At 42.6% G+C, this 25,073-nt stretch overlaps 1 protein-coding gene across 1 annotated transcript in view; it reads right to left on the bottom strand.

The window, feature by feature from the left end:
- Positions 1–25,073, bottom strand: part of PCSK5 (proprotein convertase subtilisin/kexin type 5) — a 467,730-nt gene that overhangs the window by 51,103 nt on the left and 391,554 nt on the right. The gene's annotated exons all lie outside the window — the stretch shown is intronic.

Here is a 25,073-nt window from a genome sequence, read left to right as displayed (position 1 = left end):
ATTTGAATAGATTGTACCATTTTTAATTAGTAACAAGATGTACGCTAGGTTTTATCTTTATCAAAGCTAGTAAAATAAGAGTTCTCATAAAAACTTGGCCCTGATTTTCAAGGAGGAATAGGCCCAAGCTACTGGGTCTTCAAATTGCTGATCAAGAATGACCTACAGGAAGAAACTCCTGGCCACTGCCTAGGTAAAGGCATCAAGCACGTCCACACACGCATTTGGAAGGGGATGTAAGCTTCCAACCACGAGTGGTGGGTTTTTCATGAGTTACCCCAAATGCCTGCCAATGTGAGGGAGTGTCGTTTGGGAAGCTCCTTTGAAATCTGGACAATTATCTTTTTCCAATACAGTATCCACTTTGTGTTCTGCACTTCACCACCCTCTTAAAGAAACTGTCCTGCTCTCATTAAATACAATGATTCAATGTGTCCCTGTTGGCTCAGAGAAGGACTCTTTCCTACAGCTTTCAGGGGATTTAATGAGACAGAAAGGACATTGAGAATCACTGACTCAGTCTATTTCCTCCCTCCTGTCCCTCCCTGAAAGATGCCAACTCCCAGATCCAATTATTAAGACAATTCTGTGACTTCCTCCGGCCTGCAGTTCTCGTGAGTAACAGGGTTACCTCCATTAAGTTCTTTCTGTGACCTAACCTATACTCCAGTTCTGCTCTTTTCATTCTAAAAGGAGATGGAAAACAATTGCTCCTTTTGGAAACATTCCTCTTGGTATATGAGGATTTATGTCACCTTTCACTTTATTTAAACTAAATAAAATTATGTCCTTTGAACTTTGTACCTAGTTTTCCTTCCTAATCTATTCTAGGCTTTACTCTGGTTTTTAAGAAGTCAGCCCCTTGGTGGTAGAGTCAGCCTCACCGCATCTTTAGTCGGACTTTCATCTTGGGTCCTCCTCCTTGAGGTGCTGCAAGATGATACTACTGTGTCTCACACGTACTACGACTAAAGCATGTGCCAGAGTTACAGTGGAGAATTTCTAGAAGAGGTTCTGCCATGTAAGCAGGGATCCTTAGAACCTTCTGGAAATAGCCTAGTGATGATATAGGCTGGCCTGGGAACTGGACTACCTGTTTCTAATTTGAAGTTTTAACCCTGGCTTACCTGTCTTGTGAACTTGCGTAAGTGTCAAGCTACTTTCGGGTGCTGATTTCTGCAGGGTGGATCATACGGTTGCTAAGCTCCCCGAAAGTCTAAGATTCTGAAGCCGAGTCTTGGAGGAGTTGGCAAACTATGGCCCACTCGGGGGCCAAATCCAGTCAGGCCCCTTTTGTTTGCATATTGTGTAGGAATGCTTTCACGTTATAGCATGGGAGTGGTTGCAATAAAGTTAGAAAGTATTTACTACCTAGTATTTATTTACTTTACAGAAGATATGTGCCGGCCCTTGGCTGAAGCCCTGTTGGCTCATGACTTTGTCATGTTCGCGTCTATTAGATAATGCAGGTGTAAATGTTCTTAACTTAATAGCTGGTCCCAGAGTTCCTCTAAAGGAGAGAACTGTCTGTATTTAGGAAAATATCTTGCTAAGCTACTTGGGATAGAAGTTTAATCAGAAGGATTAAACAAGAGCCAGGACAACCAAGGAGATAGCCAGGCCCTTCTGCAGGAGGCCATGGTCTACTCATGGGAGGGAAATGGTTTTTATGTCTGGGTCAGTGTGGTTTGCTATAGGGTGACTAGAGCAGGACAGTGAAATGAATCATAAACCAGGGAAATTAAATAGAATCAGGAATCTGAATTTAGAGGTGCCATGAGAAGGAAAACTCACTGGAATTCTTAGAATTCTTGGGGGAGGGCTTTATGCTTCTACAATCCATTGACTGGGGATCTGAATCTATCTTAAGGGGGTGCAAAGGTCCCAATGAACGCTAGCGGTTATACTGGGTAAGTTCTTTTCCCACTACTAGTCTGTGCTTCTGCATCTATAGTCTTTTCAGTTCTGCTTCTAAATAAGTTGCAACTACTCAGCTTGCATTTGGGCAGCTTTCCTGTTCCCTGCCTGTCCCCAGTGAACATACTTGACAGTTTCACTAATTTGGCAGGGGCTGGGGAAATTCTAATCCTGTTCTCTAATGTTCTGGCCATCCCTCCCATCTAGGAACTTAATGAGTTTGCTCTCTGCTCCCTTAAGCAGGTCAGTGATGAAAATGTGAAACAGAACCAAGCCTCAGAAATGTGCATACCAATGTAATCTCCAGTCCAGGGACTTTTCCAGCCCAGTTGCACAGTGAATTTGGTACCTTTACAGCAGTTTGCATAAATGAATAAGGCATAGAACAGGAACTCTGTCTTATAACAGCTCATGAATGCCCACTAGTCTTTCCCATTATTAACAGTTCTAAGGCATTAAGAGTTATTTAGAAAAAATTTTCTACCGCAGAAGACCCACAAGTCAAACATAAGCTAAATGGATTTAGCTTGACCACTGAGAGGCAGCTGCTGTGGGATTAAGGAAAGGTAACAATTCCAAACCTAGAAATTGACTCTAAGTCAAGTTGGCATTTGGTTGGTAAGGAGGGCTTAAGGAGGAAGGTGAATTTTCCTGACTTCTAATACGTGTGTGTGTGTGTCGGGGTGAGGAGTGGGGGGGGGGTGTTTGAAGAGTGTAAACAAGCTAGAATTGTTAACTGTCTTGGAAGCTTTACCCAAAACAGGGTATTTAAATAGCTCTGGTTATTTGATCTTGTCAAACTTTGAGCTGAGAGAGCATATTTTGAGGAGGGATGGGGCAAGTTCAGACAGAATTCAGAGAGAGAGAGAGACTTCCACTTTTAGAAAAAAGCCTTCAGAAACAGCCACTGGCTTTCAGCTGCTCACCTCCCAGCTAAGGAGAATGTGCAAGCAGATGCCTTGTCAAGATGGGGATACAGCCTTCATTTCTTTTTTTTTTTTTGTGGTACGCGGGCCCCTCACTGTTGTGGCCTCTTCCGTTGAGGAGCACAGGCTCCAGACGCGCAGGCTCAGTGGCCATGGCTCACGGGCCCAGCCGCTCTGCGGCATGTGGGATCTTCCCGGACCAGGGCACGAACCGGTGTCCCCTGCATCAGCAGGCGGACTCTCAACCACTGCGCCACCACGGAAGCCCTCTCTAAATTTTTGTTTCTTATTGTATGTTTCTTTTTCGTTTGAGGGAGACAGAAGAAACTCGGTGTCTTCAGACTAGCCTTTTATCGTATAATATCTAGATATGCCAGAATTAACCAGGGTTTAGATATATTGTTTAGGCAGAATTGCATCTCTGTAAAACTGTGGGGAAAAGTTAATGTCAAGGTGCTCCTAACTTGCCTTGGGCTATTTCTCTCAAAATACATTTTTAGGCTTCTTAGGACTTTGTCCATACCCCGTGCTAGCCAGGCTTCCCTCTACTACTGCTTATTGAAACCTATCTGTCCCATGTCCCATTACTGCAAAGACCTACTAGGTTACTGCCTAGAATGCTATACTAATGGGCATGTTAAACTTGCAGTCTTGGGAGGCTCCTAAGCTCTCACCTACCTCAGTCTCTTCTCAGCTGTCCTAGACTCATTAGGGTCCTTCTACCTTGGCCTCTTAGGCCACATCTGTGCCATAAAACAGCACCCACCTCATTGTAAATCAGCATACCTTGGAGGCTTGCTTTTCTCAGGTGATCTTGACTTTTTGGCTCAGTCACCTTTCCAGGCCCAATCACTTATACCCTAGGCTTGACCAAACTTGGGGCTTTACTTGCCTTCCCAGTGCCTCCCACACTCAGGCAAAGCATTAGACCAAACTGATGCTCCAGCCATACTTTATAGGTTTCTGGCCCCAATAACTCTCTGAGCTCCATAATACCACAAATCAAAAGCAGTAATCCCCATATTTTTTTTGAAATATGGTTTTAAAAAAATTAGCAGGTGCCTGCAATGCCTATATGTGTGTGTAAATTATTTATATGTATTGTTGCATGTATATTTTACATACATTAAAAAGGCATGCTAGGGCTTCCCTGGTGGCGCAGTGGTTAAGAATCTGCCTGCCAATGCAGGGGACATGTGTTCGAGCCCTGGTCCAGGAAGATCCCACATGGCGCAGAGCAACTAAGCCCGTGAGCCACAACTACTGAGCCCGTGTGCCACAACTACTGAAGCTCATGCACCTAGAGCCCGTGCTCCACAACAAGAGAAGCCACCACAATGAGAAGCCTCCCCTCACCCCAACTAGAGAAAGCCCGCACACAGCAATGAAGACCCAATGCAGCCAAAAAAAAAACGCATGCTAAAGTAGAACATTTAAGAGAATAACCTAAAAATAAGTTCTATATTTTTCTGCAGCCCAATGGATTGTCTTGCACACTTCTCTTTGAAGGCCACTGACTCAGGCCACACCTAACCAAAAGCCACATCTGAGCTGATGAATTCATATGTTAAACTTCCAAGAATATGTCTTACGTTTGGTTCCTTAAAGTTATAATTGAAAGGAGTGACTCTCTGATGGGTTCACTCATATGCATATATTTATATATAAGGACTCTCTGCACTTGGCTTCTGGCCCTTATTTACAGACAGACTATATAATTCTAATCAGCTTGTTCACCTAGCACTTTTGGGGTGGAGGAAAAGTTGAAAATATAGACATGAATGAACGTGCTTGAGTGATAGGGCTAGATTCTACTTTCTCCACCTTTCCACCACCCACTATAGCTTTAGTACATAAATTTATTCCCAGAACAAACTCTCTAGATGAAAATAACCAATACTTATGTCCCTGCAAAAGACAGCCTAAAAGTTCATCTATTGGGAATAAGTTAAAAAAAGTCTGGTACATTTGTACAAGATGGGCTAGTACACAGCCATTAAAATTTTGCTTCTCAGGAGTGTTTAAAGATATGAAAACATTTTCAAGATAGGCTAGGGAAAAAAGGATGATAATCCATATCTAGATACATGTATAACCTATCTATCTATCTATGTATCTGTATAGATACAACTTTATCAAAAATCAGAAGAAAAAGCTAAAATGTTAATAGTAGTTATGTGTGATTAATTTCATTTGTGTCTGTGTATGTTTCCATATTTTCCTAATAAATGTGTGTTATGGAATTAATTAGAATCAAAAATGTTATTAAGGGAAGAAAGAAAGTGCTCAGGTTATGAGTTCTAGGGCTCATTTGGGCCACGTGTTTGGAAACACTCTCCTCCCACAGATCTCCCCCAAGGGAGCTGGCCTTTTGGTTCTGCTCTTCATTTTCTGTCCCTTTCCTGCCTACTTCTGTTTTCTCAGCTTTCCATTTTGTTTCTCAGCATTCCCTAATTCTACATCACTGGGACAAGACTGACGTTCTTCCATGGGGTGTGGTTAAAACAGTGGCAGATGTTTGTATAAACTCCTTTTAAAAAATTCACTTTTAATATGAATTGTTTTTCTGTTAGGATTCTGTAAAGGAGGCAGATGACTAGGAAATGGGGTTGTTCTTGGCTCTGCCTCAGACCCCCTAAGTGGGCTAGGGCTGTCACTTGGGCCAACCATTCTTCAACCACCCTTTATGAGCACCTGCAGCCTTGTTGGAGCATTAGCAGAATGTCCACCCCCTACTGAGATGCACTACTGCTCCCTTTGAGGAGAGAGACAGCATTACAAGCAGCCAGTACTTAAATTGTTTAGGGAGATAATTAAGCACGTTGTCAATAAGGCATATTATCCCAGAGTAAATATGTACTTAGTTACTGCACAGTGCTGTACAAATTTGTAGGCGAGTCACGGAAATTCTTCAATCTACCCAAGGAAAATGAACTGGGTTAAGAGATTTATATGCCCAAAGAATGCAACTAATTATAAGCCTAGCACTAGAAAGTACACAATCCAAACATGCTTTGCACTTAAAATTGCTTCAAATAGGGAACACTCAAATATGAAATGGACCCTCTGACAGCTTTGCCAAAGCAGAAGATTTTTCTGGAAGGTTCGATGGTGCTGGGATACAAAGTATTTGGTTAGGGGGACTGTTGATGGTTTTCAGTCATTTTGTCCTCAATGGTGTCCAAGGACAATGAATAAATATTTGAATTGGCAGTAATGCAAATAGTGCAGCTGACAATGGGGCACAACACACTGGAGGGACACAGTAGTAGAAGAGACATGAATAAATAATCTAAATCATTGTCTACAAATGTTGGCTAAAGAAGGCTCAGTTCTCTGTTCGACTTCAGTCTTTACCAAGTCTCCTGATTCCAACAATGGAATAGCATAATAGGCAAGCTGTTTATGGATTTTCATCCTTCTCTAAATCAACTAGCCAGTAGAAGTGATGGCTGAATATACACAGCTGAGTTCCTATAAGGATTGCTCACTACAGCTGTATGTTCATTCACTTATTCATTCGTTCTGGAGCTTACATTTTAGGGGGAAAACAGACAATAAGAGCAAAAGCAGATGATTATTAGAATGTAAATATAAATCTTCAATGAATGTATGAACATGGCTGGTTCATACATTCATGGAAGTCTAAAATGCAGACTCCATGAAGACAGCGTGTTTTGTTTTATTTTTCTGTACCTTAATACCAACAGTATTGCCTGGCACATAGCAGATGCTCCAGAAATAGGCATTGAATGAAGAAGGAAGACATAAATAAGTATACACATTCAGATAAAGGGTTAGAAGTGATGAGACTAGAGTGGAGAAGGGAAGTGTTAGATTGGCTAGTTGGGAGAGAGCCTTTCAAGAATTGACATTTGAATAGAGATTGGAATGGTACAAGGTGTTAGTCATGTGAAGTTCTGAGGGCAGAGTGTTCCAGACAGAGGCTAAGAAAGCTTGATCTGTTCAGGGAATGTCAAGAAGGTCAGTGGGGCTAAAGGGAATAAGGAGAAAGGGAGAGGGTCAGGATATGAGGCCAGGTTCAAGGGCAGGATCAGATCAAATATGGTCTTCTAGGCCAAGGTAAGAGTTTTACATTCTAATCAAAGAGTAATGGGAAGCCATGAGAAGCTGTATTAGAAAATAACTTATTTTACTGTAAACATGGTTACCTTTATTAAATCATGCAAAACCATGATTCCATGTAACACATTTGAGAAACACCCCTTTAAGTAATATACTAGAGGGAAAATGATTAGAGATAAACTAAGACTGTGGCTGCAGTCATGAAGGAAAATAGATTTGGGGACTTCCCTGGTGGTCCAGTGGTTAGGACTCTGCACTTCCACTGCAGCGGGCACGAGTTTGATCCCTGGTGGGGGAACTAAGATCCTGCTTGCTGTGCAGCATGGCCAAAAAAATCAGATTTGAGAGAAATTAAAAAGATAGAAGAATAGATGATAAAATGTGAGAGGTAGGGAGGCAGGATGATTCCCTGACTCTGGCTTGAGCACCTGGGTGGGTGGAAAAGGAGGAGAATTTGGCAGTGAAATGACTTAGGAGCAATAAACACATACTTAATGGAAAGCAGTCCATACACTGCTTTTTGTATTGTAAGGAGTAGATGCAGAAAAGAAAGGCAATCCTTGCTCTCAAGGAGTTTGCAATCTGGTAAGGGGACAGCAATGAACAAAGCTAATTAAAGAAGGCATCATGGTGTGGCAAAATGTAAAATAGATGAAGAAACCTTTAATCTAGAGCACTGCAGAAATATTTGTTTAGGGCCAGAGAGAAACCCAGTTATGATTCTTCTCTCTTCCCCCTTAATTAGGCTTTTATCTCTCTTTTTTTTTTTTTTTTTTTTTTTTGCGGTACGCGGGTCTCTCACTGTTGTGGCCTCTCTCGTTGCGGAGCACAGACTCCGGACACGCAGGCTCAGTGGCCATGGCTCACGGGCCTAGCTGCTCCGCAGCATGTGGGATCTTCCCGGACCGGGGCACGAACCCATGTCCCCTGCATCGGCAGGCAGACTCTCAACCACTGCGCCACCAGGGAAGCCCCTATCTCTCTTTTTAAATGGAGAAATTCAGAGCATTCTTATTATAGTTACGGTTGCCAGATAAAATACAAGACTGAAATGGGAACCCAAGGACTACAGTTTCAGTGTAAGGATGAATTAAAAATAAACTTGCCAGGAGAAGAGGACAGAAAAAAAATCATCCTGGTCTTAGCCTTGGATAGATTAAAATATCAACAGCAAACCTCCTCTGGAATTTGTAACCACACACTGGATCTTACATAGAGTATTTAATCAGAATTCATGTTATCTATGTGTTCTAAAACACCTCAAAAGGCAAACTCAGTTTAAACTAGTTCCAGGTAGGTAGTATCCATAGGCAATTGGAAGAAGCAAATGCAAATCCTCTCTAGAGAAATGTAATCTTAATCCAGATCTCAAAATATTATCACATTCAAGGAGAGTGGTCACAGTTTAAAAACATAAACCATAAGGAAATCAGGTGCTCTGAGTGAAAGTCAGCAGAAATAACAGACAGCAGAATCAGACCCACAGAGACTACAGATCTTGAAATTACCTGACATGGAATATAAAAATAACAAATATTTAATATTTTTAAAGAAATAAAAGAGCATCTTGAACACAGAAAAGTAACCAAACAGTTTGAAAAGAACCAAATATAACCTCTATAAGTGAGAGACAGAGACATAAAAATTTGAATTTAAAACTTGACAGGTTAAGCAAATAAGGCATAAGAGGAAGAAAACTAGTAAACTCAAAGATAGATTCAAAGAAAAGACTGAAAATTCAGTCCAGAGAGACAAGATAGAAAACAGGAAAGAGTGATGAGAGATAATGGAGGTTAAAACAACAAGGTCTAACATATATCAAAGTTCCAAAAAGAGATAATATTGGGTTGGCCAAAAAATTCGTTCAGGTTTTTCCGTAGGATGTTATGGAAAAACCTGAAAGAAGTTTTTGGCCAACACAACAGAATGGGAAAGAGACAATATTCAAAGATAATAGAATACCCGGGAATTTTACAGAATTGTTAAAAGATACTAAGCATTAGTCCCAAGAAACAGCATAAACATATAATTACGTTTTTAATCTACAAGAAGACCCATCACACTAAAATTGCAGAATAAACAAGAAAATGAACAGCTCTTAGACTGTGAAGAAAAATAAAGAGACTTAGTAAAGAAGAAGAAAGAAAATACCTTGAGAAGAGGATATGAAAATTTGGTGGATGAAAGGGCATCAGTCACTGAAACAGTGGCAGAAAGTTCTTTGAAATTTTGATGAAAGACTTGGACTCATAAAATATAAGAGCCAGAAGGGAACTTAAGCTCAAGGCCCAGCTTATATGTCCTAAGAGTATGAAGCATTTTTGTTCATTTCTTTTGAGTCCTCTAGTTCTTCCAAAAGAATGAGTCTTTTTTTCTGAGCTTCCAGTTAAATTTATATTGATGGGGCCACTCTTATTCAGTTGGGATATTGTGAATTATTAATGACCTGCCATAGTCAGGGAATATATCTTACTTATCTCTGCAACCCTAGTGCCTAGCAATATGCCCAGCATTAATTCATTCCTTCTACAAATATATTTTGAGTTCTAGTATATGCTAGGGCTACAATGATGACTAATTCCTGTACAATATGGAGCTCAGTGTCTAGGGGGCCATGCAGCAAGTAAAAAGGTATTGTAATGAGTGCTGTGTGATCAGTGTTACTAACGGAATTGTGAATGATTTACGAAGAAGGAAATAGGGTGTGTGTTGGGGGGTGTTCCTTGAGGAAGTGACAGCTTAGATGAGACCTGAAAAATGAGTTTGAGGGAGGGAGGGAGAAGGAGAGAGAGAGAGAGAAAGGACCTTTTTACATGGAAAGGCCTGGAGGTAGAAAGAGTTAAATATATGGCAATAATTCCTTAAGTAAAAGGACTCATGAGGGGCTTCCCTGGTGGCGCAGTGGTTGAGAGTCTGCCTGCCGATGCAGGGGACGCGGGTTCGTGCCCCGGTCCGGGAGGATCCCACATGCCGCAGAGCAACTGGGCCAGTGAGCTACGACTGCTGAGCCTGCGCGTCTGGAGCCTGTGCTCCGCAACAAGAGAGGCCGCGGTAGTGAGAGGCCCGCGCACCGCGATGAAGAGTGGCCCCCGCTTGCCGCAACTAGAGAAAGCCCTTGCACAGAAACGAAGACCCAACACAGCAAAAATAAATAAGTTAATTAATAAAAATTAAAAAAAAAAAAAAAAGGACTCATGAGATTCTCCTTGAAGAAACCGTAGAGGGAGTGGCAAAATCTTGTTAGAATACAGCATAGATGCCCTCGCCTTAAAAACATACAGGTTTTTAAATAAAAGAAAGAGAAGGGCTTCCCTGGCGGCACAGTGGTTGAGAGTCCGCCTGCCGAGGCAGGGGACACGGGTTCGTGCCCTGGTCCGGGAAGATCCCACATGCCGCGGAGCGGCTGGGCCCGTGAGCCATGGCTGCTGAGCCTGCACATCCGGAGCCTGTGCTCCGCAATGGGAGAGGCCACAGCAGTGAGAGGCCTGCGTACTGCAAAAAAAAAAAAAAAAAAAAAGAATGCGAAAAGTACAAAAGTGGATTGCAAAGAATTTGAGGTAGTTAGAGTGAAGAGTAGATGTTAGGGCTCGAGGAAGCAGGAAAAGACAGGAGAGGGAAGACAGAAGAGACCAGTGGCTGGATTATGAAGAAGCTTTTACATCACGCTCAGGGATACAGACTTTACCCAGAACTGTGGGAAATCATTTTAGATTCATAGGCAGTTGTCACAACCAGGTTTACATTTTAGACAGTCATTTTTGCAGTACAGAGACTGGATTTTGATAGTGAAAGAGTAGAAAAAGACTGGAATTAGGGAGACCAGTTAGAAAACTATTGCAGTATCCAAGTGAACTGTGTTCGTGACCTGAACTAAAGTATAGTCATGGATGTGGGTCGAAGGGGGCAGAGTGAAAAATGTTTAGGAGGTAGAAATGACTGGGTGACTGGATTGAATTATGTCCCCCCCAAACAATTTATTCAAGTCCTAACCCTTGGTGCCTGTGAATGGGACCTTACTTGGAAATAACGAAGTTAAGATGAGGTCCTACTTGATTAGGGTGGGCCCTAAATCCAATGACTGATGTCCATATAAGAAGGCACATGAAGACAGACACAGAGACACAGAAGGAACATGGTCATGAGGCTACTGAGGCAGAGATTAGAGTCATGAAGGTGTAAGCCAAGGAAGGCAAGGATGGCTAGCAACTACCAGAAGCAAGGGAGGTGAGGAACGAGCCTCCCTTAGAGCCACCAGAAGTGAGTCACTTGTGCTGATGACTTGATTTTGGACTTCTGGCTTCCAGAACTATGAGAAATACACATTTCTGTTGTTTCAAGCCAGCTCAGTTTGTGGTTCTTCGTTACAGCAGCCCTCGGAAACTAATGCAGTGATACAGTGAGTGTTTAGGGGCCACCAGTTTTCTCTGTGTTTCTGCCTTGCTCTTCAAAATATTGGAAAGCTAGCGACTAGTCCTTCTGTCTAGTCCGCCTACTTCTTTTTAAGGGGAAGAGGAATGCTCTGTCCTGTGTGACTGGTGCGTTTGGGAGAAGGGACGCAGCATGCTTGAGATGGGAAATTTCATGCAGGCAGGAGGAGCGTTAGGGTGCTCATTTTTTTTGTAGATCTAATACACATTCTCCACTTTAGCCTTATAAACAATCAAGTTGATATTTGTATCTTTTTTCTGTATACCACCCCTGCCAAAACTTAATGCTCACTTGTTTCTGAGCTGTGGAGAGAGGTATTCCTTACAAGTCCCAGAGAGAGAGGGAGAAATAACGGTTTCTAGGAATTTTGGCTTGAGCAGCTGAGTGGGACTGTATTTGGAGCCATGCACTGAGGAGTAGCGGTTGTTGAGGACACAGGTGGGAGGTGACAGCACGGAGAAGGTGCTTCTGATATACTGGCTGAACTGACGGCGGTCCAGACCCCTCGTTTGAAGGATGAGCAAACCGAGCCCTAAGGCTTGTCCGAGATCATAGACAACAAATGCAGATTTGGAAACTTCTGTTTCTGTGAATTCCAAGTGATTGTTCTATTTTCTCCACTCCACCTCTCTTTAAGATTACACATCCTTGCTTCAAACTATTCCCACACTCATTCTAAAAGACCATAATATGCAGCCTTACTATGCTATTTAAGACCACTGATCCCTGACTTCCCTGGTGGCGCAGTGGTTAAGAATCCACCTGCCAGTGCAGGGGACACGGGTTCGATCCCTGGCCTGGGAAGATCCCACATGCTGTGGAGCAACTAAGCCCGTGCGCCACAAAGACTGAGGCTGCACGCCTAGAGCCCGTGTTCCGCAGCAAGAGAAGCCACTGCAATGAGAAGCCCACGAGAACGCAACGAAGAGTAGCCTCTGCTCGCAGCAACTAGAGAAAGTCCGCGTGCAACACGGAAGACCCAATGCAGCCAAACATAAATAAATAAAATAAATAAATAAATAAATAAATATATATATATATATAAAAGACCACCGATCCCTCTACTAGTTAGCAAAAGCCCACATGACATTGTCAGCTAAAGAATGTCTGTCCAGGGCTTCCCTGGTGGCGCAGTGGTTAAGAGTCCGCCAGCCGAGGCAGGGGACACGGGTTCATGCTCCGGTCCGGGAAGATCCCACATGCCGCGGAGCGGCTGGGCCCGTGAGCCATGGCCTCTGAGCCTGCGCGTCCGGAGACTGTGCTCCGCAACGGCAGAGGCCACAACAGTGAGAGGCCTGCGTACCGCAAAAAAAAAAAAAAAAAAAAAAATGGTGATAGGGCTTCCCTGGTGGCGCAGTGGTCGAGAGTCCACCTGCCGATGCAGGGGACACGGGTTCGTGCCCTGGTCCGGGAAGATCCCACATGCCACGGAGCGGCTGGGCCCGTGAGCTACGGCCGCTGAGCCTGCGCTCCGCAACGGGAGAGGCCGCAACAGTAAGAGGTCTGCGTACTACAAAAAAAAAAAAAAAAAGATTGTCTGTCCAGGCCATAGCCTTGGGACACTTCATCTCGACTTTGCACCAACAGTTTACCCAAATCATTTAAGTAAGAGCCCTCCACCCCGTACAGAAGAGCTCCCCAGGATATTTCATCATTGCAGTTTTCATTTCAAGACTTTGCTTGGAATCTCCAGTCAGGATACTCTGCCAAAGTTAAACTGCCTGGAGCAAAACAGTGCCATCCTTTGGATCCTTTTTTTAAATTTAATTTTTTATTTTTGGCTGCCTTGGGTCTTCGTTGCTGTGCACAGGCTTTCTCTAGTTGCGGCGAGCAGGGGCTGCTCTTCATTGCGGTGCGCGGGCTCTAGGAGCATGGGCTTCAGTAGTTGTGGCTCGTGGGCTCAGTAGTTGTGGTGCACAGGCTCAGTAGTTGTGGCACATGGGCTTAGTTGCTCCACGGCATGTGGGATCTTCTCCGACCAGGGCTCGAACCCATGTCACCTGCGTTGGCAGGCGGATTCTTAACCACTGTGCCACCAGGGAAGCCTGATCCTTTGGATTCTGAAGTAATTGTCTGGGGCTGCAGGAGCCAAGCTGGAGGAGGCAGAGGGACTAGGCAGGCAGTCCCACCAAAATCCTATGCTTTAGGATTTTGAAAATCCTTTCCTTTCATTTCCTGACTCTGCTGAGGTGCATTTCACAACCTCAGCATCCAGGGAAACTCTCCAGCTAAATACATCGTTAGAAAAAAGGGAAAACAAAGACAACATACGTTGATCTCCCTTTGCTCCCTAAACAGAAACAAACTGCTGAAAAGCAAAATTTATTCTCTAACAGACATATTTTCTGGTCATTACTTTTTGCCCAAATTGCTCACCTGTGTAAGCAAACTAGAGCTTGTGTAAACAAGTCCTGCTATCTGGGGGGAAAAAAAATCTAAGAAGCATTCTGTGTGATAGGCTCTTAAAGAAAAAAAAAAAAAAAGAGCCTCTTACATTTTTAAGAAGATATTTTGAAAGATTCTGCCTATTCATTGTCAGGAATATTTTAAAGAAGTGATTTTTTTGTGTGTATCTTCAAGTAGCTGTAACAACTGGATCACCTTCTACTTGTTAATCAGGAGACACCAGCCAGAGATTCTGTCCTTCCCCCTAGGTTTGGAGCCTTGGCCTCTTACTCTACCTTTAGAAAACTTCACAGAATTTGGAAAGTTTTCTTCAAAAATGTTTCACTTGGTCTGAGAATTTTGCTGTGTTCAGTGCCTTATTCATTGCTACCCATTTTCTCTCCTGTGTTATTTGATGGCTTCTGTGGACTACTGGGTACGTCTTGATTGCTTCTTTTTCTGTACTTCTGTGCTTTTATTTCTTACAGCCCTGAGAGGTTTTGCTGAGTCTCCAGAGTCGTGTGGTAGATTATACAGAAACCTACTTCCTCCTCCTTATGGATACCGTCAGCCAGAAGTATCATGTACAGTTAAAAATGGAGTTTTGTTTCCTTTAATGTTCCTCCTAAGCCCCTCCTCCTTCTCAAAAGCCAGCAATCCCATCTCAATTTTCATCACAAACTACTTGGACCTGCTGAAACAGTGTAGAGTGAGTGATGACCACAGCTCATAATTGTTCGATGACCTGAGTGATTCAGTGACCGTCTTCTCCAGGGTCCACACACTCTTCTGAATACTTGGTTTTCATGCCAGTTGCTGGATGGCTCTAAACGTCATACAAAATAGGGCTGGAGGACCTTGGAGGGCAAGTAGTTCAGAAGCTGCTTAACTGGAATCTGGTTTGCCGAAATTTTGGTTGGCTAGCACAGGGCTGACCCCTACTCTGTCTAAAGAAATCAAAAGATTTCTCATAACAGTCTGGATTACCTCAAGTTCTGCCTGCAACAATGGACAGGGGCTGAGCAGCAGATGACTCTTCTAGATGGGTGGACCCCGGGGGCCCAAGTCCCCAGCTGGCCCACCCGATCGTGGTTCCTGCCTGGCACCTGCAGGGACTTGAATTTAGGCCCCCTTGATCTTGTTCAGTTTCCACCCCTCTCCCCCATTTGTACAGATAAAAATACTGAAACCTAGACTTTTCAGCACTTGACCAAAGCCAGAAGCTAATTAGTGGTAGCTTGAGAACTAAATCTAGATTTACTGACCACTAGTCCAGGGCTTCAAGTTCTTTGAACATCAGAACTACGTTTGGGGGCTTCCCTGGTGGCGCAGTGGTTGAGAGTCCGCCTGCTGATGCAGGGGACACGGGTTCGTGCCCCGGTCTGGGAAGATCCCACATGCTGCGAAGAAGCTGGGCCCGTGAGCCATGGCCGCTGAGCCTGCGCGTCTGGAGCCTGTGCTCCGCAACAGGAGAGGCCACAACTGTGAGAGGCCCGCGTACCGCAAAAAACAAACAAACAAACAAAAACTACATATTACGGTGTTTCTCCAATAGAATGGAGTTCACAGGAGGTACACTTGAAACTATGGCTCTGACTAAGAACTATAAAAATCCACACACATGATCCCCTGCAACCGGTGATATTGCAGCAACTCTTGTCAGCGTGAGCTTTTCCAATAACACTGTGCATGTTATTTAGAATAAGAAGGGAATTAGTTCTCAGGTGTAGAGGAACACAGTACCTGGAGCTGAGCATGTGCGTGTGTACGTGTGTGGGATGGGCTAGGCGAGAAGAAGGGAGAGACCCTCTGAGCACATTCTCCAAAAGTGGTAGTTTTTCAAGATATCTTAAATGTACTAGACTGAGGTGAGGACTAGGAATTAGGAAAAAGCTGAAAAAATGTTAGAAGCAGCGCTATGAGCACAACACTGATTTATCTAGAGAAGGTAGTGGAAGATGAGAAACGTTTCTGTGTTATTTGCTCCTCCACCTATTAATGAAGGGCACATGTCCTGGTCTCCAGTATACAGTTAGTCTCTCCACCCCCCCGTCACATGTTAGAATGCTTCCGGGTCTATGGTGTGAGAGTAGGGGCTCCCCAAGCGAGTGCATGTGTGCGTGTGTGTGTGAATGCACCCACAAGCATGTATGCAGGTTTTGTGAGGATGGACAATGAATGACTAAACAAAAAGGTAATACTCTTCAAATTTCTGAGAGCCCTTTCTCCTTGTAGCCATCCCCAAAGAGAACAAAGATTAATAAACAAATCCTAGTTGTTTTGGTGCTGCAGTAAATAAAGTGAAAAGTTGACCATGAAAGAGAACTCAGGCTGTGGCAATACTTAATCTAAACAGTTCATGGGGAAATGAGCCCATTATCATAATAAAAATAAAAGCTTAGCACCTGCCAATGAGGCAAGCCAACCCTGAGACATAATGGCTTGTGGGGCCTTGCAGCGCTGGAGGTGCTGTGCTGTAGAGCCTACAATGGCCTTAACACAGGAGCTTTGTGATGACAGAGAAAAGATGCCATGGAACAGCCAAATGCCCAGTCCCTACAAAGCCAAACTCTTCTTCCTAATGAATCTCATGTGACGGCTGTAACAGCATTCCAGTGGCACTTAGGTCTGAAAACAAGAGGGATTTCACAGTGTAATTAAGTCTACACAATAACACACAAAGTAGAAAGCAGGCTGACAATTATCTGCCAAATCTGAGCAGAGCTTGGCCTCACTGTGAAGTATCTTCGATTGGTTATCTCGTATGATTCTTTGGGATAATTGCTGGCTCTGTCTTCCCTTCATTTCATGTTTTATGGGCCTGATTGTTCTGTGAAAGCTCTTCTGTTTTCTTTCTCCATGGCATGGGAACACCCCAGGACTAGTTTGCAGGGTTCACATAGAAAAGAGCTCCATTTTATAAGGCAGACCGTCTTGCAGTCAGCTGAGATTCCTCTTCCAGACACCACAGAGATTCTGTCTCCAAGGCCATTGTTGTTCCAGCCATTTCCCAGCCTTCCAGGGGCCTTCATTCATATTGGCAGGTGATAAGCTATGTTCAAGTCACGGGTAATCATAGTAATTCGGCATTTTTCCTTATTAACACCTCTGAATGGAGAAACTGCATGGAAACTGCTCATCTGTGCTGTCTCTTTTCTCTAGGCTTAGAGCTTTTGTGCTCCAGATGGGCTATGTTGTCAGTCCAAAGGGATTAAACGAAAGCGCACCTACCAGTCTTTCTAAGGGTCACAAATTACATGGATGAGATGCTCAGCGTTTCTTTCTTCACTTTGAGAGAAGCCACCGACCTGGTAGGAGAGCCATTGTTATTTTCATTCCTGGTTCTTGAGACACTGTTGAATGAGACGCTGTCAAATGATGGCTGCACACGTGGGTGCCTGAGTGCATGAGTGTTTCTTATTGGTGATGAAAGCAATTTTCCAAAGCATTAATACATTTTAGGAATCTCCAGTATTTTCTAAAAAAACTTGGCACTGATGGAAGAGGGGCTGGCTTGACCACAGAAGGCTCAAAACCTCATATGTGAATAGAAGGGAACAGCATTCAGTTTCCATAAGCACACCTCCCCAGACACCAGTGTTCTATACCAACATTATCAGAGATGAAAGGGCTTATTTTGTGATGAGAATTAAATAGGCAAACATTTGGAATCATTTGGAGACACCTGTGATTTATCCAACCCATCACGATCACTCCTGTAGGCCCATTATCAATAATTCTGTCTACTTGCAGTAAACACATGTAATTCTTTTTTACAATGGACTAATTACTTCATTCATCTAACATTTTGGCTGACAGCTGTGCCACCGTTGTGAGGCAGTATATTTATTTACTTAGCCTGCTGTATGGATATTTCTAAGCACTAGGCTAGCACTTCAGGGTCTAAAAACTTTGAAATCTAAAATTAGTGGATTATTTGAAAATTGTGTTTTCTTTGACCAGGACTTACACTTAATACACCCTAAGAAAAGTTTGAGGAAATTTTCTGTCTTTATGCTAGTTTTGGAAGCTAGACATTCTAAGCGCCTAGAAAATGGACAGGCATGATAAGATAGGTATCGAATGAAATTATAAATCAGAAGAAAACATGTGGCTTGAATGGAACCAAGTGCTACCAATTCCTTCTCTTTACAGGACTGCAAACTTGGGTGGTTTTTCTTTTAATGTTTTACAGGCACTCCTCATTTTATGGCACTTCACAGATATTGCACATTTTACAAATTGTAAATTACAATTTACAATCTTTAATGCATCACTCTGCTCTTACAGTTCATACTTTGTCTATCTTTCTAATACGTTCTCAATATTCTGGTTATTAAATATGTTCTTATTTTCTTTTGAAATTTTTTTTAAAGTTTGCTTTTTACTTTTAGATGTTTAATATCTGCAAATAGTCTGGAAATTATTTTTGTGAACCATTTAAAGTACGAATCCATATGAGTAGTTATTTCAATATTATTTATTAAATAATGCCACCTCTAAATAATAAATAATGTAATATTATTTATTAAATAATATCAAGTTTTAAAAAAAAAAAGCTTGTGACAAAAAAAAAAAAAGGGGTTGTGACAACCCTGCATCGAGCAAGTCTATTGGTACCATTTTTCCAACAACATTTACTCAGTTCATGTCTCTGTGTCACATTTTGGTAATTCTCACACTATTTTGAACTTTTTCGCGATTATTATTTTGGTTATGGTGATCTGTGTGATCGGTGATCTTTGATGTTACTATTGTATTTGCTTTGGGGAGCCACAAACCACATCCATATGAGATGGCAAACTTACTCGCTAAATGTGTGTGTTTTGACTGCTCTGCTGACTGGCCATTCCCTGTTCTCTCTCCCTCTCCTTGAGCTTCCCTATTTCCTGAGATACAATATCAAAATTAGGCCAATTAATACTCCTACAATGGCAAAAGCTAGAAATGATTAAGCTTAGTGAGGAAGGCAGGTCAAAGGTTGAAATAGGCTGAAAGCTAGGCCTCTCATGCCAGACAGTTAGAGAAGTTGTGAAGGCAAAGGAAAAGTTCTTGCAGGAAACTAAAAGTGCTACTCCAGTGAACACACGAATGATGAGAGACCAAGACAGGCTTGTTGCTGATATGGAGAAAGTTTGAGTGGTTGGAATAGAAGAGCAAACCAGCCACAGCATTCCCTTCAGCCAAAGCTTAATCCAGAGCAAGGCCCTAACTCTCTTCAATTCTAGGAAGGCTAAGAGAGGTGGGGAAGCTGCAGAAAAACAGTCTGAAGCTGGCAGAGGCTGGTTCATGAGGTTTAAGGAGAGAAGCTACCTCCATAACATGAAAGTGCAAGGTGAAGCAGCAAGGATTGATGTAGAAGCTTCAGCAAGTTATCCAGAAGATCTTTAATTAAGATAACTAATGAAGGTGGCTACACTAAACAAGAGATTTTCAGTGTAGACAAAACAGACTTCTATTGGAAGAAGACGCCATCTAGGACTTTCATTGCTAGAGGGGAGAAGTCAATGCCTGGCTTCAAAGCTTCAAAGGACAGGGTGACTCTCTTGTTAGGGGCTAATGCAGCTGGTGACTAAAAGTTGAAGCCAATACTCATTTACCGCTTTGCAAATCCTAAGGCCCTTAAGAATTTTGCTAACTCTACTCTGCTTGTGCTCTATAAATGGAACAACAAAGCCTGGATGACAGCACATCTATTTACAGCATGGTTTACTGAATAATTTAAGCCCACTGTTGAGATCTGATCAGAAAAAAGATTCCTTTCAAATTATTACTGCTCACAGACAATGTACCTGGTCACCCAAGAGCTCTGATGGAGATGTTCAATGAGATTAATGTTATTTTCATGCCTGCTAACACAATATTCATACTGCAGTCAAGAAGTCATTTTGACTTTCAGGTCTTATTATTTAATACATTTCATAAGACTACAGCTGCTATAGATAGTGATTCCCCTGATGGATCTGGGCAAAGTCAATTGAAAACATTCTGGAAAGGAGTCACCTTTCTAAATGCCATTAAGAACACATGTGATTCATGCAAAGAGGTCAAAATATCAACATTAACAGGAGTTTGGAAGTTGATTCCAACCCTCATGAATGACTTTGAGGGGTTCAAGACTTCGGTGGGGGAAGGAACTGCAGGTATGATGTAAATAGCAAAACTAGAGCTAGAAGTAGAGCCTGAAGATGTGGCTGAATTGCTGCAATCTCATGATGAAACGAACATGACAAATGATATGGATGAGCAAAGAAAGTGGTTTCCTGAGATGGAATCTACTCCTGGTAAAGATGCTGTGAAGATTGTTGAAATGACAACGAAGGATTTAGAATATTATGTAAACTTAGTTGATAAAGCAGTGGCAGGGTTTGGGAGGATTGGCTCCAATTTTGCAAAAAGTTCTGTGTTAAAATGCTGTCAAACGGCACTGCATGCTACAGAGAAATCATTTGTGAAAGGAAGAGTCATTCGATGCGGCAGACTTCACTGTTGTCTAAAATTGCCTCAGCACCCCCACCTTCAGCAGCCATCACCCTGACCTGTCGGCAGCCATCAGCATGGAGGCAAGACCCTCCACCAGCAAAATGATTATGACTTGCTGGAAGCTCAGATGATGGTGAGCATTTTCTTTTTTAGTAATTATGCCTTTTTAAATTAAGGTGCATACATTGTTTCTTTTGACATAATACCATTGTACACTTAATAGACTACAGTAGAGTGTAAACATAACACATGCATTGGGAAACCAAAAATTTTGTGTGATTTACTTTTTTATGCTATTTGCTTTATTGTGGTGGTCTGGAACTGAACCCACAGTATCTCCAAGGTATGTCTGTAATTTCAAACTTGCAGAAAAGTTGCAAGAATAAAACCATTTATACTTCACTCAGATTTACCTGTTGTTAACATTCTGCCCCACTTGATGTATAATTTGCTCACTTGCTTTAACTCTGTATAAAATACACACACACATACATACCTTACAAATACACACATATATTACATACATGTGTTTGTGTGTGAGTGTGTGTGTGTATATATATATATATATATATATATATATATGTATATATATATTTCTTTTTTTCCCCTCCCCTGAGCCATTGAAAATAAGATGCACACATCGTGGCCCTTATCTCTAAATATTTCAGTGTGTATTTCTTAAGAATAAGTACATTCTCTTATATAACCACAGTATATACATCAACTTCAGGAAATTTAACATTAATAAATACACTTATTTATCTACAATCTGTACTCCAGTTTTTTTCAGTTGACTCAATCATGTCCAGTGGTGATCTGTTCTAGAATTACATATTGCATTTAGTTATCTTGTCTCTTTAGTCTCCTATAATCTGGAACAACTCCTTGGTTCTTCTTTGTCTTTTGTGACACTGACATTTTTGAAAGGCAGAAGTTCCTTTTTAATAGCATGTTTCTCATTTGGCATTTGCCTGCTATTTCCTGTTGGTTAGATTCAGGTTAATTGTTCCCAGCCATACTACTGCATAGGTCATGTGGTGTTCTTCTCAAGCCTTCGTATCCAGAAATATGCAACATCTAACCATCTGTCCCTCTTTAGTGATGTTAATTTGCACTCTTGTTTTTGCATCTCAAGAAATTCCTTGCTCTTCAATCCAGCACAACACTCAGCCCCTGAAGCTGGTGAACAATTCCTTTAAAACAACTAAAAGGACGCTATTCCAGGATAGGCAGGAAGAGAGGTTTCAGAATTCAGAGCTCAACACCAAGGCAGGAAGAGATTTTTGAGATAATAAAGCAATATTAATAATTATGCTGTTAATAATATTTATAAGAAATGCCAACATTTATTGAGCTCTTACCGTGTGCCGAGTACTTCATTACGTACTTTAAATGGTGTGTTAGTTTTCTATTGATGTCGTAAAAAATTATCATAAAATTAGCAGCTTGAAACATTACAGACTTATTAGTTTACAGTTCTGTGGTCAGAAGTCGGTATGGGTCTCACTGGGCTAAAATCAGAGTCGTGGCAAGGCTGGTGCCTTTCTGGAGGTTCTTGGGGGGAATCCGTTTCCTTACTCATTCAGGTGGTTGACAGAATTCAGGTCTTTTTTGGCAGGTGTAAGACTGAGATCCATTTCCTTACTGGCTATCACGGAGGGTTGTATCCAGCTTGTAGAGGCCACCCATATTCCTCAGCTCCGGGGGCCCCTTCGACTAGCTTCAAAGCCAGCAGTGAGGGATTTCTCTTTCTCTTTCATCTCCTCCTGACTGTAGCTAGCAAGGTTCTCTGCTTTTAAGGACTCATGTGCTTAGGTTCGGCCCATCTGGATAATCTAGGACAACATCCCCGTCTGAAAATCTTTAACATTAATTATATCTTCGAAGTCCCTTTTGCTGCGGAAGGCAACATATTCCTAGGATCCGGGGATTAGGGCATGGACGTTTTTGGGGAGCTGTTATTCTGCCTACCATGGAAGGAGTAACCCCCAGCGATGCTGAGAGGTAGGTCGTGAAATTGTCTCTAGTATGTATGATGATGCCGAAGTTTAAAGAAGTTAAATGAATTTCCCAGAATCACACAACTAGTAACGAGGCTGAGCCAGGATTAACTTCAAGCAGAAGGGTTTATCTAATCTGGAGGATTAAAATGTTTATTTTAGCAGCAGAATCCTTTATCAAACGGGAACTTATGAAAAATCAAATACATAAAAAAAGGTCAAAGCAAAGCTGCTCTGGCTAAATTGGGAGAAGTGACAGTGGGGGGAGGGAAGGGCTTCACAGAACAGAGGGCAGGGCCACCGATCATCCAGGCTCTGTTTCCAGATAAGCATGTGAGGCCCAGAGACAAGTGTGCAATGACTTGTCTGAAGTGAGCTCTGGGGCTGGAGTCTGGCTCCTTCACTCCCCACAAGGGCTCTTTCAAACCTGCCCCATAGGTTTACCTGTCAGGAGTCTGCTTGTTTATTTGTTGTAAAATTGTGTATTGAGCATCTACACGTGGTAGGCAGGATTCAGGTACTGAGGAGACAACAGCAAAGAGAACAAAGTCCCTGCCTGCCTGGCAGTTACGTGTTAATGAAGGAAGAAGCACAGCAAACAAGTTTTAAAACTAAATACAAAATTAAAATATCAGGGACTTCCCTGGTGGTCCAGTGGTAAAGAATCCACCTTCCAATGCAGGGCACGCAGGTTCCATCCCTGGTCGGGGAACTAGCATCCCACATGCCGTGGGGCAGGTAAGCCTGCGTGCCACAACTACTGAGCTTGAGCGCCTCAACGAGAGAGCCCACGTGCCACAGATTACAGAGCCCACGCGTCACAACTAGAGCGAGAAAACCCGCATGCCACAACTAGAGAGAAGCCCGAGCTGTAATGAAAAGATCCTGCATGCCTCAACAAGGATCCCACGTGCCACAACTAAGACCCGATGCAGCCAAAAAAAATAAGGAAAAAAATATTAGAATATCAGATAATTGCACGAGATCTGGCGGCATTAAAATAGGCGATGGCTGTGTGTTTGTGTTAGTGTGGAGTGAGAGTGGAGGTGAGGGGTTGGGGGAGGAGAAAGTTAGAGAGAGAGAGGTAGGGACAGAGACAGAAACCGAGACGGGCTGACTTCTTTAGATTGGGTGCTGCAGGGAAGCCTCTTAGAGGTGATGTTTAAACTGAGATGCGATGGCAGGAAGGAGCCAGCCGGGTTCATATCTCGAGAAGAGTACTCCAGGTGGAGGAAACAACAGCTAGGGTAGGGCCTGGGAGCAAGAATGGGCTAGAAGCAATCTCGACAAGGATCCCCAAGTGTAGCTGAGAGAAAGGATGAAGAGAGAGGGGCAGGTGATGAGGTCAGAGACATGGAGAAGGCTAAAATTAGTAAGGCTCTTTGGATTACAATGCACATCTGTCAGTTGTCCAGCATTTTCTACTAGTTCTAGCTTGAACCAGGCATAGAATCCCAAGTACAGGATTGCTGGCTTCTAGGCAGACCAAAGCATAATGCCCTGCCAGATGAGGTATCTGTTCATTGGACAGGGTTCCATTGCTTTCCCCCAGTTTCTTGCTAAGTTCCCAAGTGGTCCATCCCATTAATGCACACTTGGGCACATAATGTGACAGTTGGACAGTGGCTCTGGGTAACTGTCATTAGCCATGCGTGCCATGGTCAAGGTAAGCAGTTACTGACTTCATGCTTCTGATATTGCATTTTTTAACATTCAAAGGGGTAATTACTATACCCAGTCCCCAGGAATAATTGACATATTTTATGTTTTGAAGTCTCAGTAGGTCAAACTTCCCATTTGTAAAACTTTTCGGTTGCTCTTTTGCCGAGCACATAAAACAAATTTACTTCTGAACTGAGACCTTGTATGTCAAATTTTTATAGCCTTAAATATAGTATTTTATCACTACTATGAATGTTGTCTCCCCTCTCACAGACCCTTCAGTGCTAAAGGCAAGAGCCTTTCTAATTCACTTGTTTCAATTCATAAAAGATTTCTAAGTTGAAGCCGGGTCATTTGGATAATATTTCAGATGTACAGACTGCATTTCTGCTAAACATAATAAATCTGCAGTTTTACAATCGGTTTGGGCAGCTAGCATGATTGTAGTAGGCTTTCCAATAAACACCCCTGCAAAACAACCTCCTTTCTCTTTCCACACTCACCTCCAGACCTCACCCAAAGGCTCGATGTCATCCCTGAAATGTTGGGGACACGGTAATATGCAGACTACAATTTTAGGTTGATTTATTTTTCTAGTGGAACATCCAGGTTTCTAGCAATTATTTTAGGGCATAAAGTTCCTTTGTGATGATAAATCAAGTTGTCAGCTCTTTCTGGTCCAAATTAGAGGTTGGAGAGATTGAGAAACTTTTCTACTTTAGGATCCCACCCTTTGCATCTCCAGATTAGATTACACATGTTAACCCTCTGGAGTTAATGCCATGTTTGTCCTCGGCTTTGCTCTGATCCTGGTGAGCTGATTAAATGGGAATTTCTCAGGCATAAATGCTCCTCTCTCAGTGCTGTCATGGGCCTCCCACTCCCTGGTGGACGTGGAACAAGGGGCTGGGAGGTAGACACCCCTGGGTTGCTTGCCTGGCTCACACAAAACATTTATCTACTTGTCTCACCTAGGGGTGGATAGTTTTATAGACGGTCAGAACACACTGTTTTTATGGAAAAGATCTGGAAAAAAAAAAAAAAAAAAGAAAAGGCAGCTACAGATGGCCATAGGCACCGTCGGAAGGAAAAAAGTTTCGACTGACCCAGTAACATCACCAGTGAGGGCATGACTAATGTTGAGAGTTGTTGGCATGGCCATCCCCTGCCTTCCAGTACTTCAACT

The sequence above is a fragment of the Mesoplodon bidens genome (assembly GCF_964165515.1).
Source record: "Mesoplodon bidens genome assembly, chromosome: 6".
NCBI lineage: Eukaryota > Metazoa > Chordata > Mammalia > Artiodactyla > Ziphiidae > Mesoplodon > Mesoplodon bidens.
The sequence above is the reverse complement of the archived record's forward strand: the minus strand, read 5'-3'. Positions and strand labels throughout refer to the sequence as shown.